The sequence below is a fragment of the Lutra lutra genome, chromosome 1, assembly GCF_902655055.1.
Source record: "Lutra lutra chromosome 1, mLutLut1.2, whole genome shotgun sequence".
In the NCBI taxonomy this organism is placed as follows: Eukaryota; Metazoa; Chordata; class Mammalia; order Carnivora; family Mustelidae; genus Lutra; species Lutra lutra.
The window spans coordinates 29241232-29254880 of record NC_062278.1 but is presented as its reverse complement, the minus strand read 5'-3'; the positions used below and the strand labels follow the sequence as shown (position 1 = coordinate 29254880).

General features: G+C 36.6%; 1 protein-coding gene across 1 annotated transcript in view; it reads right to left on the bottom strand.

Annotated features, from left to right (window-relative positions):
* Positions 1-13649, bottom strand: part of SAMSN1 (SAM domain, SH3 domain and nuclear localization signals 1) — a 147540-nt gene that overhangs the window by 28451 nt on the left and 105440 nt on the right. The gene's annotated exons all lie outside the window — the stretch shown is intronic.

Genomic DNA, 13649 nt, shown 5'->3' with positions numbered 1-13649 from the left:
AATATAGGATTAAAAAAGCTCTTCTCTCTGGAATATCTAAAGGCATTGAAGGTATAACTATTATTAACATTACAATATTTACAGTTGACAAAATGCCTTCATAAGTTTTATGTTATAGTGTTTAGAACCTTGAAGAAAATCTATTAAATTATTTTCAATTTATAGTGTTACGTCTGCTCTTGGGAATGGCAGCTGAAGAATCCATGAATTCTAAGCTAAGCCTTCTTGAAGCGAGCTAGCCCCAACTAATTTCCACGATAGGATGACATGTATTACTAACCAACCAAGTAATAAATAACAACGAAACAAACAAAAAATCTGAGTAGAGCCACCACAGTATGCTGCATAAAGATCATATTTGCCAAAAAACCAAAAATGAACACAAATCCATTTATCATTGATAACATAATAATTTGAGACTTTCTACTTGGTGTCAGAGAAGGCATACACATAGAGCTATTAATAAATTGAAAGCAGCATTTAGGCATGCCCAGTCTAAGGTTGGAAGTAAAACTGAATTTGTCCACACTTAGCATGGAATTACAATGAGACCTCTGGGTCAATTTCATTCACTGGTTTTGAGAAAAAGCTCAATATGTTAATAGAAGACTTGTTCCCTTGGATACTTTCTGCCTACAAAGCTAAATTTTTATTCTTATGTAACTCATTCTAGGCAGGTAATTATAAATAATTCCTCATATGTTACAGTAAATGATTCTCCTAAGTACATTCTCAATAATCTTTAGAGTCATTGAGTAACCAAAAAAGAAATGGCTCTTTCTTCACTGTTTAATTTTATACATTGTTTGGAGTGGTGGATATCTTGATGTTGTGTCCTTTATGTAGCCATAAATCCCAAGAATATGTTCTAGCTCAAGAACTTAATTTCATTCCAAGCTTACAATATTTTCAGAATAAGCTGCTGGTACTGAAAAATAACCTGGTAATTTGAAAAGTTAACAAAGGGAGCCAGTAATTCATAAAACCGTGTCTTGTCCTTTTAGAAGCCACAGCCCCGTTCAGTGCAAGTCAGCTTGAAAGCCTATCTTTAAAACTCCTCGTTTCCCTTTTAAATGAGCCGAAATAAAAAGATCCTGACGTGTGACAAGGGCTTAGCTTGATAGACGGTGTGATACGTAATATCGCCCCAAGGATGATGGCTGTGTTAGACACAATTAACGCCTTTTGCTGACTCGCCACCCCTGCTGAACAAGCCCTTCAGCTTGTGGCGAGAAGACAGAAAGAGTAGGGCTGAGACTGAGAACCACACTGGAAAATACTAAGTCTTCCCGGGCAGGGCTTACTAACCTAGAATGACTTCCCAGAGCCTTAACCGCTTTAGCTCGCCTACTAGGCATTTCCATGAGGCCATCATGGCCCAGAGATCACAAAAGGGAATCGGTTGTACTGTTGTCCTGCTTATAAACAATCTGAACCCAGGGAAATCTGTTACTCTTTTATATACTCGAAACATTCTGATGGCCTATTGGAGCCTATGCCTAGGGCAATTTGGCCGCTTGCATCCAGCCTGCGTCCTGCCTATTAAATATTAATGAGGGTTACGGCATGATTTCCACCACTGGAAAATGGGTCCTATTGCCCAGGAGGGCACAGAATAGGCTCACTTCAGCATTTCTCAACACTATCTTCTGCCATTAAGTAATCAATAGTCACCACCTCTTAAAATTAATTCTCCCCTCATTATATCAATAAAGAGAAGCAGTGGTTTAAGAAGTCTTTAGACTATTACTTTGGGTTTTCTCAGTCATCTCACTGCTAATCACTCAACAGCTTTAAACCAAAGAAGTGTAATATCAATCCATGATAAGACACCGTTAAAAAGCAAATCTAAGTATTTAAAATGATGTTTTTAAAATTTCATTATTCTCTAGTCTAAAATTAGTGACTTTCTGAGATGGTTTCATCATGTATAGGTTATGGCTTACGATGAAAAGGGCTAATGTCTACTGTGAGGTATGCACAACGAACAAATTTATAATTTTACTCCTGTTAAGTTTTCAATGAAAAGGTGAATCATGTGGAAGCAAGCTGGCTTCCTAGATATTACCCCTTTATAAAAGAGAATGTGTTTGAATATCAATAATTTTGCATCGTCTAATCATAATGGATTAGATTTGGCAAATACTATCTTGTGACAGAAGCTCTCATCAAGACAGAGCTGTTATATGAATGAATAGCTATCAACGGGAAGGGTAACTTAAATAAAAATGCAATTAGTATTTTAGATAATTCTTTGTATCTGTTCACATTAGATCATATTTAGTCTTTAATTCTACTCTCTCTATATTTATACAGCCTTTCCTTGTGCAATTAAATATGCATTTGTGAAATAGCACATTTGTGGAGGGTAATTTGGTGAAACTAGTAAAATTATATATGTATTTGCCCTTTGACCCAGCAATTCCATTCCTACACATCTGTACCAGAGACACACACTTGGCTGTAAACTGACTTACGAATCCACATTCACTATAAAACTTCTATATTATAAAAAAGCTGTAAACCCTAATGCTCATCGAGGGGGCTGATTGAATAATGCGTGGTAAATCCAAACAATGAAACAGTGTGTAACTACATAAAGTTGAAATGCATCTCTTTATACTTCTGCAGGATGATCTCCAGGATATGGTAGAAGTGAAAAAAGCCCAATGTATGTAGAGAAAAATGTACATAGTAGGATGTCATTTATCTAAGGGTGGAAATAGATGTTTGTGTTTTAATATAGGTGAGTACATATGGGGCAAAATGAGCAAAGTGAAAAAGGAGAGGAAACAGACTTCTTTGAATAGACCTCCTTTTCTAGATTTGGCTTTAAAACCATGTAACTTTTACTTATTTTTAACAGAATTAAACAAAAATAAAAAATGATCCTTAAAAATTCTAAATAAAAATCAAACAAATGAACCTAATCCTATATTGAATTTGTGGCTTAGAGAGAGGAATTATTTTAAATGACTTTTAAGAACCATGATTTGACTATCCCAAGCACAAAAAACAATGACAAATTAAATTTTAACCTATTTTCAGTAATCATATTTTTATTAATAATACTGACATATATATATATATAAATACATATGTTGAGGGACCATAAAAATAAGTAATGATGTTAATGACATTGGAGTTAAGGTTCTCAGCCAAAATTCTCATATTGTTCATGGCATAGAGCAAGTGGTCTTTTAAAGACTACTACGTCTTTGAACTTAGTACTACTAAGTACTAGTAGTAGTACTAGTACTACTAAAGACTACTAAGCCCCTATCAAAACAACACAGGGGCCATATTGAAACTATTCTCACTGGAGTAGATTGTATCCAAAGGTGGGATAACTTTCATATCAATAAGAATAATAAATGAATATTGAAATGCATCTAATATATGAAAGTTGGTGAGTTCATGATACCAAAAGGAAAAAAAAAATCAGTGATCACTTTTGGAAACATTACAGTTATATCATGAAAACTGGCAAATAAAGGAAAGGACATAAGCACTCGAGGTGCTCTTCTTTTATGAAACATATTTCAGAGTAAATAGTTAATGAGGAAAAATTATCTTTTTCTGTGTGTGTGTATATTCAAGCTAATTAGTTAGGAATGATGAAATGACAAAGTCACTGTTTTATAAACCCCTGATGGCAATAAAGGATCTCGGTGATGATCCTTGATGGCTACAAGAATTACAAAAAGAGGGACGCCTGGGTGGCTCCGTTGGTTAAGCAGCTGCCTTCGGCTCAGGTCATGATCCCAGCGTTCTGGGATCGAGTCCCACATCGGGCTCCTTGCTTAGCAGGGAGCCTGCTTCTCCCTCTGCCTCTGCCTGCCACTCTGTCTGCCTGAGCTCGCTCTCTCTCTCCCTCTCTCTCTCTCTGACAAATAAATAAATAAAATCTTAAAAAAAAAAAAAGAATTACAAAAAGAGACAACTAGAATATGGGCTTCCTAGTAGTAGGACCTAATATCACCAGGGAGGCAGTCTTAGGGGAAAAAAAAAGCGCAATCACACCAAACTTCTGTATGTAACTACTAGATTATAGGAAATATAGGAACAAAGGAACATTTTATATGGCACCAAAAGGATGCAGTCAATCAGAAAAATCTAGACAGTAAGAAAATCTACGGGACAAATAACTAGGTTTCTTTGACTGATCGATAGAAAGACTAAGAACCTCTAAGAGGTGTCTAACCAAATACAACTCATGGATCTTGTTTAGATATAGATCAAAGAAACCACTGTAGCAAAAGCAGCCAGGACACAACTGAGGAAATTTTTAAAATAACTAGCTATTTGATGATACTGAGGAAGTACTGTTATTTTTTTACTTATAATTCAAGATAAACTAATGCCAGTGTGTGGGCATGAAGAAGAAACATGGCTGGCCATTATTTAATGGTTAACTGGGTGATGGAGATATGAGGTAGATTGTACTACTCTGGTTTTTTTTTTTTAAGATTTATTTATTTATTTGATGGAGAGAGAGAAAGAGAGAGAGAGAGAGTGTACCCACACAAATGGGGGGAACGGCAGAGGGAGGGGAGAAGCTGGCTGAGCAGAGAGCAGGATATGGAGCTTGATCCCAGGACCCTGGGATCATGACCTGAATGGAAGGTAGACACTTAACCACTGAGCCACCCAGGCACCCCTGTACTACTCTGTTTTTGCATATGCTTGAAGTTTCCCATAGTATAATGTTGGGCTAAAAAAAAAAAAAAAAAGGAAAGATAAACATACCTATGTAGTATGTAATAAATAAGAGTTAATCATGTGCAGGGGCTGGGAGGTACACGGAAAAACTACTTTTCTCTTAATTTTGCTGTGACTCTAAAACTGTCTAAAAAATAGTCTTTAAACAAAAGGTAATGGTTACACAACTTTCTAAGGAACCAATGTATAAAAATATAATTCATATTGATTTCATCATAGTTGTTTGAAAGTACAGACATACTGAAGGAGAAAATAAAGTTTTGCTTTCCAAGTTGATTTTATTTTATTTTATTTTATTTTTTTTAAAGATTTTATTTATTTATTTGACAGAGATCACAAGCAGGCAGAGAGGCAGGCAGAGAGACAGGAGGAAGCAGGCTCCCCGCTGAGCAGAGAGCCCGATGCGGGACTCGATCCCAGGACTCCGAGATCATGACCTGAGCCAAAGGCAGTGGCTTAACCCACTGAGACACCCAGGCGCCCCCAAGTTGATTTTAGAACAGTCAACTTTCTGATATAGATGCACGTTATTAGATTGCCCGATTCTCTGCAATTATAGGATACAGATTACTTTCTTCTACTTACTCTACTTGGCTTCCACCAAAAAAGGGCTGAATAGTGTCATTGGGGGTGTTCGAACACATCTGTGTGTGTCCCTAAACAAAGCAATGAATAATATAAAAGAACTTAAGACAATTCATTGTTTTGTTAGTCACATTTTTTCCCCTAGTTTTGTATAACAAATCTAATTGTTACAGAATGTCATGTCATGATATAAAGCTGACAGTGTTCTTAGAAATGATCTAGTCCTTCTCAGTGAGGAAATTTACAGGAACCAGAACTTGCAAAAATAAATTCTTTTTTTTTTTTTTCACTTCTCCACCCGGATGTACTCTCAACTATGCCATCCCATTCCAAAGTTTCGATCTTGTCTTCTATTTTCAAAGAAACTTGCTATCTGAGCAGGATGGAAATTTGGAAAGTTATCTTGATCGAACGAATGGAACTGAATCGGATTCTTAGAACAACGGCCAGCCTAAATTTATCAACATGAAGAGCACTTGGGGGTCTCTTTTTGGAAACACAAATCAACCTTTTGACAAAAAACCAAGACAACTTGACCCTTATTTTCATTTCTTAACCAGCCGTCAACTTTGAGGGTCTTCAAGTAAAATCTTATCTCCAGCATGACTGGTAAGGCACTGGTGGAAAAGTTTCACAGTCTATTTCAAAGAAAAAATTTACATATCTGAGTCAGACATCCGCAGTATTTTGAAATACACTGGCAAATTAAGGATTACACACTCTCTGCCAATGAGTTCTCACATCTTCTAAATATTGCACATAGAGCGATGGTTAGTAATATGCTCTTGAAAATCAGAACTGTTTTAACATGTGCTTGTATGAATATTCTATAATAATAGTATGTTAAATGTCAATAAATTGTCAGCTTTTATCCAAAGACATTCGAGGATTTAATTGTTCTGACTTAACTCAGGTGCTGAGATCTTTTCAAGAGTGTGAAACAAATTTAACTCACTTAAAATAACCTGTTAGGATTGCCTCAGTGTTAAATAATGACACTCATGTGGTGTCGATGGGAGATGGTTTTGTGTCAGGGGGTTGAAGAGTAAGAGACAACTGGAACTGTGAGACATAACCTTCAACAGCGACAACTTAACCTGGAGTCAAGGCCACCCAATCTAAAACATATGGCGGTGCTCTACATATTGTTAATGTAGATCTGGACTCAGGACAAAATGAGTTCACTTGATCTCTCTGGTTTAGTATCTTTTCTGTCAACTGCAAAATACCTAAAGGAAGTGTAGATTCTGATTCCACCCAAATAGTTGAAAGTTGTGTCAAAATTTCCAAGCGAAAGCTCTACTTTCAAAAGTTGATGTGCCCCTAGAGATGTTTTTGTGCAAACTGAAACTGCCTCAAAAGAAAGAAACTAGAACAACGAAAAAATCAATGCAAAATGATCCATAACCTATAAGAGTGGTTATTCACATCTGCCTGTTTAATGTAACAAAACAAGTTTTGTGAGTAAAAAAGACTCAGATGTTTAAAATTCTCAATTGCTTCTCTGCAGGATTTATTGCTGTATGCCACAATTTACTTACATCCATAGACTGTAAGTCAGGTTGCAGTTTTAAGAATTGAATAGAAATTAGGATATTCTATTTGAGCTGAAAAGAGGTTTTAAAAGACGTAGTAGTGCTACGTCTTAAATATCTTGTTTTCAGGTAAGAGGCTTAATGTGGCAAAGGTTCAGTCACTTGGTATCACCGATTCCTACAAAACCCTATAGAGTAAAAAGAAGATTGAAAAAAAAAAAAAAAAAAACCTTAAAAAAAATGTGACCATGATCAGGCTACCCTGGACTGCTCAGCTTCTTCTCCTCCCTATTGCAAAACTTCTGCTTGGCTCACTGCTAGACTGTTGTTACAGCTCACGGTTTATTCCTTCTTTCTCTTTCTCTAACTACTAATTGGTCCCTCTTGATCCTCCTGGAATTGTTTCGTTATACCATGGCTTCCTTGCAATCTTCAAGAATTTCTCCAGGGAACCCATGTTCATAGCTGCTCTAAGCCCTTCAGGCTGGAAGGCAGATGTGCCAACCAAAGGCTCTCTCTGCTTATATATCCAGTGGCCCCTGAGGATCTGCTTTGATTCTATCTTCTGAGCCTGCCCTTGTGGAAATCTGTGTTTGCTCACTTTGAGGAGTTCGGACACATAATGCAAAATGCAGTATACCGCATCTCCACATCTGCTCAGTTCTTTCTTGAAATCTCTACTGTAGGCATTTATTTTCATTACTGCTAGTCAAATATGTCCTTCTAACCCCAGTCCCGAGCCAAGGCGCTAACATTTAGCTTCTCAGTCCCTAAACTCTTGCCTTTCCAGTTATCTAACACCACCCATTGAATTAATTTTCAAAAATACCGATTCTTATCATTTCGTTCCTCTCAAAATGTAAAAGCTTGCTCCCTGTTCTTATGATGGTTACTGAGGATTTGTTCCATGCCAAGGGATCTGTCTCTGATTATCTCATTAAATAAACGTAATCACCTTCTGAGCTAGGAAAACTGATGGCTAGGAAAACAGAGGAGGAAAACTGAGGCTCAAAGAGTTGAAGTAGCTCTTCCTTAGTCAATAAACTAAAGCTTGAGCTCAGCATGCTGCACTTTCATGATTCCCCATGGTATCAGGTAATGGTAGTCAGCCTGATTGGGCAGAACTGGCAGAAAGGACACATTCACTTATTTTTCTAAGCTGTTGCTCCTGCTAGTTTTTTGTTTTTTTTTGGTTTTTTTTTGTTTTTTTTTTGTTTTTTGTTTCTATTTTGTTTGTTGTTTTCCAAGAAACGTCTTTCCTCTTTTTTTCCACCCACTCAGATCCAGTCCATTCTTCAAGAGCAGGATCAGGTCCCTCCTTCCCTAGGAGATCACATGCCAGTGTGTCCCCCGGTTAGCACACGCTGACCGCTCCCATTCTTAAGTGCTAGAGTATCTATGCAGAAAAATCCTACAGTTGTGAGTCTTGGGAAAACCACAGCAGATGACAAATCCCGCATTCCTTTTCAAGTTAACTGTCCAAAAGCCATATTTTTCATGGTTAACCCAAAAGCAAATTATAATTTGATCATGTTATAGCCAAGGAACATAATTTACTGGTGTTTAATTGCAGACTATAAGGTGTTGCATTACACTAGTCAACGTAAATATATTAAGTGGCTTCTTTGGCTAAACTTTATGCTTGGGGTCAGGCTGTCTATATGAATAAGACAAGAATCCATCCTGGAGGAATTTGTACTCTATTGTTGCCATCAACCTAATAACTTCAATCCCTAAGAGCTAAGTAAAACCATATTTAAATGTATGGTATACAAATATAGAAGCAGTTCCTAAAGCAGATTATATTTATTCACAGAATAAATGAACTTAATAACATATAATAGACATCAACTTCGAAATTTCTATTCATCCATTTATGAATAGTTATTTGCACTGACTACTTAGTACATGAAGGGCATTTTGTAGACATATGTCTGTACCTTTATTATTTATAGTCAGTCTAAAGAAAGGGGCATTAAAACATTGAGAAATTTTTAAAAATCAATTGAAATCAATACAGTTTGAATTTGTCTCAAAAGTTACTCCTAAGAGATTATATAGTTGTTAACCACGGGACTCTTTAGAAATCTCCAAACCCAAAGATGGTGATTGCTAAAATGATGACAAAATAACACAAAGGTGATGGACCACTCACTTATATTAAGTGAAACACTGGGTAACAAAAATGTGTCAGTTATTTCCTGAAATCTTCAAGGGAGAGAAAGGCTGTTTCTAGGGAACATAATAATTTGGTCACTATAAGTGTTGTGTATTCAGTACAGGAATATTTGTTTAGGATTTTTCCATTATCTGGAAGAACTATCTCTCAGAACCAATAAGTTTTCAATTCTTGCACCAGCACAGATAGTTTGTTGAAAATTTAATAAAGAGCTGTATTGAGAAGGGTTCTGAGGCCATTTTCAGGGTTAGAGTGAAAGAGGTCATGATCAACTGTGTCAACAGTTGTTACAGAAGATAGTGTGTGTTTTAGAGAAGGTGGTGGGGATAGGAGTAAGGAATTACAGGTAACATGTTTGATGTATTTACCATCCCTACTCTAAGTAACTTGCCTGCACAAATTTCTCATTACTAATTTTGTTATCTAGTAGCTTGAGAGAAAGCAGATGATAACCAAATAGAGATGATTCAAATTTCCAATGAAAAAAAAAAAAGCATTATTCTTCCATAAATTTAGAAATTGGCTTTCTATTGTGTGCATATTAGATTTTTCCTACTTATAGCCAAGTATTAAATATTTTAATTGCTGACCCATAATTATCTATTTTCATTCTATAACTAAACTTCAAAAACAAATAATCTTGCAAATGAACTGTGTAAATAATCTTTATAGAAATAAATACATATATAAATAACTGTATAAATAATCCTCCTGTGTAGGGTATGGCTAATGAAGGTAATAGTGAGTATGGAAAGTTATTTAGGAGAATAATTTTCTTACCTTTTCTTTTTTTTTTTTTTAACTATGCCCAGTGTGGGGCTTGAACTCACAACCCTGGGATCAAGAGTCACATGTTCCAGCCAGGCACCCCAGGAGAATAATTTGCATTGTTGTTGTTGTTATTTTGGTTGGTTTGTTTTTTTAAGTAGGCTCCACACTAGCACTTGAACTCACAGCCCTGAGATCAAGACCTGAGCTGAGATCAAAAGTTGGAGGCCTAACCAGCAGAGCCACCTAGGTACCCTGGAGAAGAATAATTTTCAAGAACTAATCATAACAGGCCTTCCTATATTGACCATTATCTTAAGTATCAAAAATCTGGTTTTCTTTCTTTTGTTTTTTTTTTTTAAGATTTTATTTATTTATTTGACACACAGAGAGAGAAATCACAAGTAGGCAGAGAGAGAGGGAAGCAGGCTTTCTGCTGAGCAGAGAGCCCAATGTGGGACTCGATCCCAGGACCCTGAGACCATGACCTGAGCTGAAGGCAGAGGCTTAACCCACTGAGCCACCCAGGCACCCAAAATTCTGGTTTTCTTAACAAATGCCTCTTCCGCTCTTCTACCTTTTAATGAACTTAGACTTAGTTTTCTTTTTTTCTTTTCAATAATCAGAGAGAGGAAAAGTCATGAAAAATGTTTCATTAGCTGACACATGGTGGAAGAATGTACTTTTTAGTCTGTTAAGATACTTTTGAACATTAACAGTTGGATGTTGACTAAACTTTAGGTTCCTGAACAATTTCCCAACATATTCACCAATCAAATGTTTATACCACGAAACTGAGTTACTCCAGCTTAACAAAGTCATCACAAAGAACCGAAATAATCATTGTTTTGAAATCATGTTTAAATAAAGGAGTGAAAATTAAGCTGGGAAAACAGAATCCAGAATTGAATAAACTTTCCCCTCAAATTCTCTGGAACAAAAACTCAGTCACTTCCATTAGTCTTCTATGTCCTCTGTCTTCATGTGGCCTCTGGGTACATAATAACCTTTCTAAAGGTCTCCTCAAGGGATATTTTAGTCATGCAGTAATCTCCTTGAACACAAGTAATGACAAACAATAAGCTAATTCTCAAAAAGTTTTTTTTTAAGTCATTTTTACTACTTTTAAATGAGTGTGTTTGATGCATGATTTTGGTCCCCCTGATTAATGGTCACCGCCAGCCCAGCTTCTAGAGTTGTAATGTTTCCGTGAGCTTCCCTCCAGCAGAGCTCGACCATTAATCCAGTGGCATATGTCAGCTCAGCAGAGCAAGGTCACTCTTCTGCTTCAAGGGGAACCTTTTTAGAAATAATAAAACTGACAGAAAGTTCTTTTTTGCATGCTTTATGCCACCTGAGGTTGAGTGCTGCAGTTAATATCATAAAGCTTATAAACATTCCCATCTCAGGCAGCACCCGCTGCCACTTTGGTTAGGAATTTAAACGTTTTTTCCTTAGTAAGAACAGACATGTTTATGTGGGGCAAATATACAGTCTGTAATCCAAACAAAGAAAGAATAGGTGGGAAAAAAATAGTAAGTTCATGCTAGGATATTTGGAAGAGATGTTAGGGTTCTGTAACTTCCTTATGATCAGTCCCATTCACCTTTCAGCAAATTTGATTTGGCTATTTAAACAGTTCATTATACTGAGGGGTAACAGTGATGTTGAAATGTAACGATAGATAGGAATGAACTCTCTTGATAATTCTTTAACTTACAATGTCTGACGAGACCATTTATCTTGGAAGGAAATTTCTCTCAAAATTAGAAATCTGGTAAAATTATTTGTTTTATAGGTAATGGCCTGCTTTAAAATTGATAACTAATTATAGTGAGATATTCTTAATCTTAAAGTAACTTGAAACGTAGATGGCCTTAGAAGAGGATAGCTGTATAATAACTAGCATTGTATAATTTGTATATTTAATTACTCATTTTGTTACTTTTACTTAATGAAAAAAATCAAAGTTGGATAGCTGTAACCATGTGAAATATTCAGAAAAAAATTTAAACCAAATATCCAGATTAATGCCTAGACATATCACTATGTATGGTATAAAATAGAATTTGCTACAAGGTAAAGCTGCCTTAAATCTTATGTCAGGAATTTAAATTATTTAAATTATGAAAAACATAGAAAGGGAACTTCATTATTTTATATTTAGTTGTCTCCATTGTATGTATGTAGAGAAAAGGTGGGGCCAGGTGGCCACTCAGGCTCATCCTTCCTAGGAAGCCTGTTTCTTGGCTAGGTCTCCATGTCCAATGGCAGGACCTCACTTCATCAGATATAGAAACTTTGTTTTTCAATCTTTCTGAAATAATCTCTGAGGGACTGACTCATAAACTAAACTAATAAGATACCAAAAACGGCAATGGCAAGTATTGGTAGGGTATTGGAAATCCAACCGTCAAGAAGAATACATCTTCTTGTTGACTTATCAAAGAATTTTCTCCCATGGAGGAAACACTATAGGAGACACAAGATCATTGTTGGAAGTTTGCTTCCTTAGTGGAGTAAAGCTACAGTAACTAGGTGGCACCCAGGGCTAGACACAGGAAACTATAAATCCTGAATGAATTATCTTACTAAGTGAGCAAGTCCACTGAGCCAAATGGAATATTTGCTTTGGTTGATCTATGTTGTTCTGCTGATATTGACACAATTCTACTCTTCCACTCTTTTCTAGGCTTCCGGCAAAGCAAGCCCCTTTGCTATTTTTTTTTTAACTCATCAGCTATATTAAATTGCCATGTTTAATTATTGTTTTGTTTCATCACATTCTGATTCTAAGAATGGTTCCTTTGCTTCACGTGGGTGTTGCCCAGATCTTTGTCAGCAACCCCTTTGTAAACTATGTCCTGGAGTAGAGTACTTTTTAGATGACTAATATTATCCGTTAGTCATTTCACACTCATTGTACACACATTGAGAAATCCTGACTATGTTCTGTATGATAAATATTTTTGGCAGTAGCCGAAGTATAATAGGAAGCACGTGGAGTCTGAAAGTCAGGCGGATTGAGTTTAGTCCCCCTTGTACCCCAGCAAAAATTCCAGGGATGCAAATATGCATAAGGTACACCCCCTGTTCTTGATGATAACTCTGGTTGGGAGGGCATATTGGACTAAACTGTGTTACAAGAAATCATAGAAATGTGGAACAGTCACTGTGAAAGCAGAAAGGAGAGTGAGATTATTAATGGACCATGTACAATGTGCTAGAAAATTTCCATAGGGTAATTAGCAAAATCCTCTCAACCATCCTACATGACTTTAATACACCCCTTCTTCAGATAAGCACACTGAGACTCAAAAGGGGCTTAATAAAATGTTCAATGTCCCCTGGTGAGAAGATAATCAAAATAGGACTTCAAAACTAAGTTTATGTGACTTTAGTTTGTGTTCCCTACTGCTCTGCCATGATGTCCTCTAGGACATTGCCTTGGGCTACTTGGTGGAGGCTTTGTTGAGGGTTTAACAGTCCAGCTAGAAAGGTGATTTTAATCTGTAGCCAGAAAGCCACTGGCCAAGAGGGCAGAGCGTAAGTTTTACTTTTATTAATTTTCAGTGATTCTTAGTAGAGGCCTTGTGGGATGTAGCAGAGGTAGGTTTGGATGGAAGGAAAGAACAAGGAAAAAGACTGGACAGTGGGTAAAAGGGAACCACTGTCATGAGGTCAGTGGGGCCGGCTGAATGAGGGGACTGGCCAACTGGAAGTAAAGAGGGATCTAGGGTCATTGGAAGGAAGGAAGCAGCCAAAAATCAAATCCTCACTTTAAATTAGTAGAATTTCACGGACTATATAATGAACTGAATTTTGAGTTTCCCCAAATGTGTATGTTCAAGACCTAATCC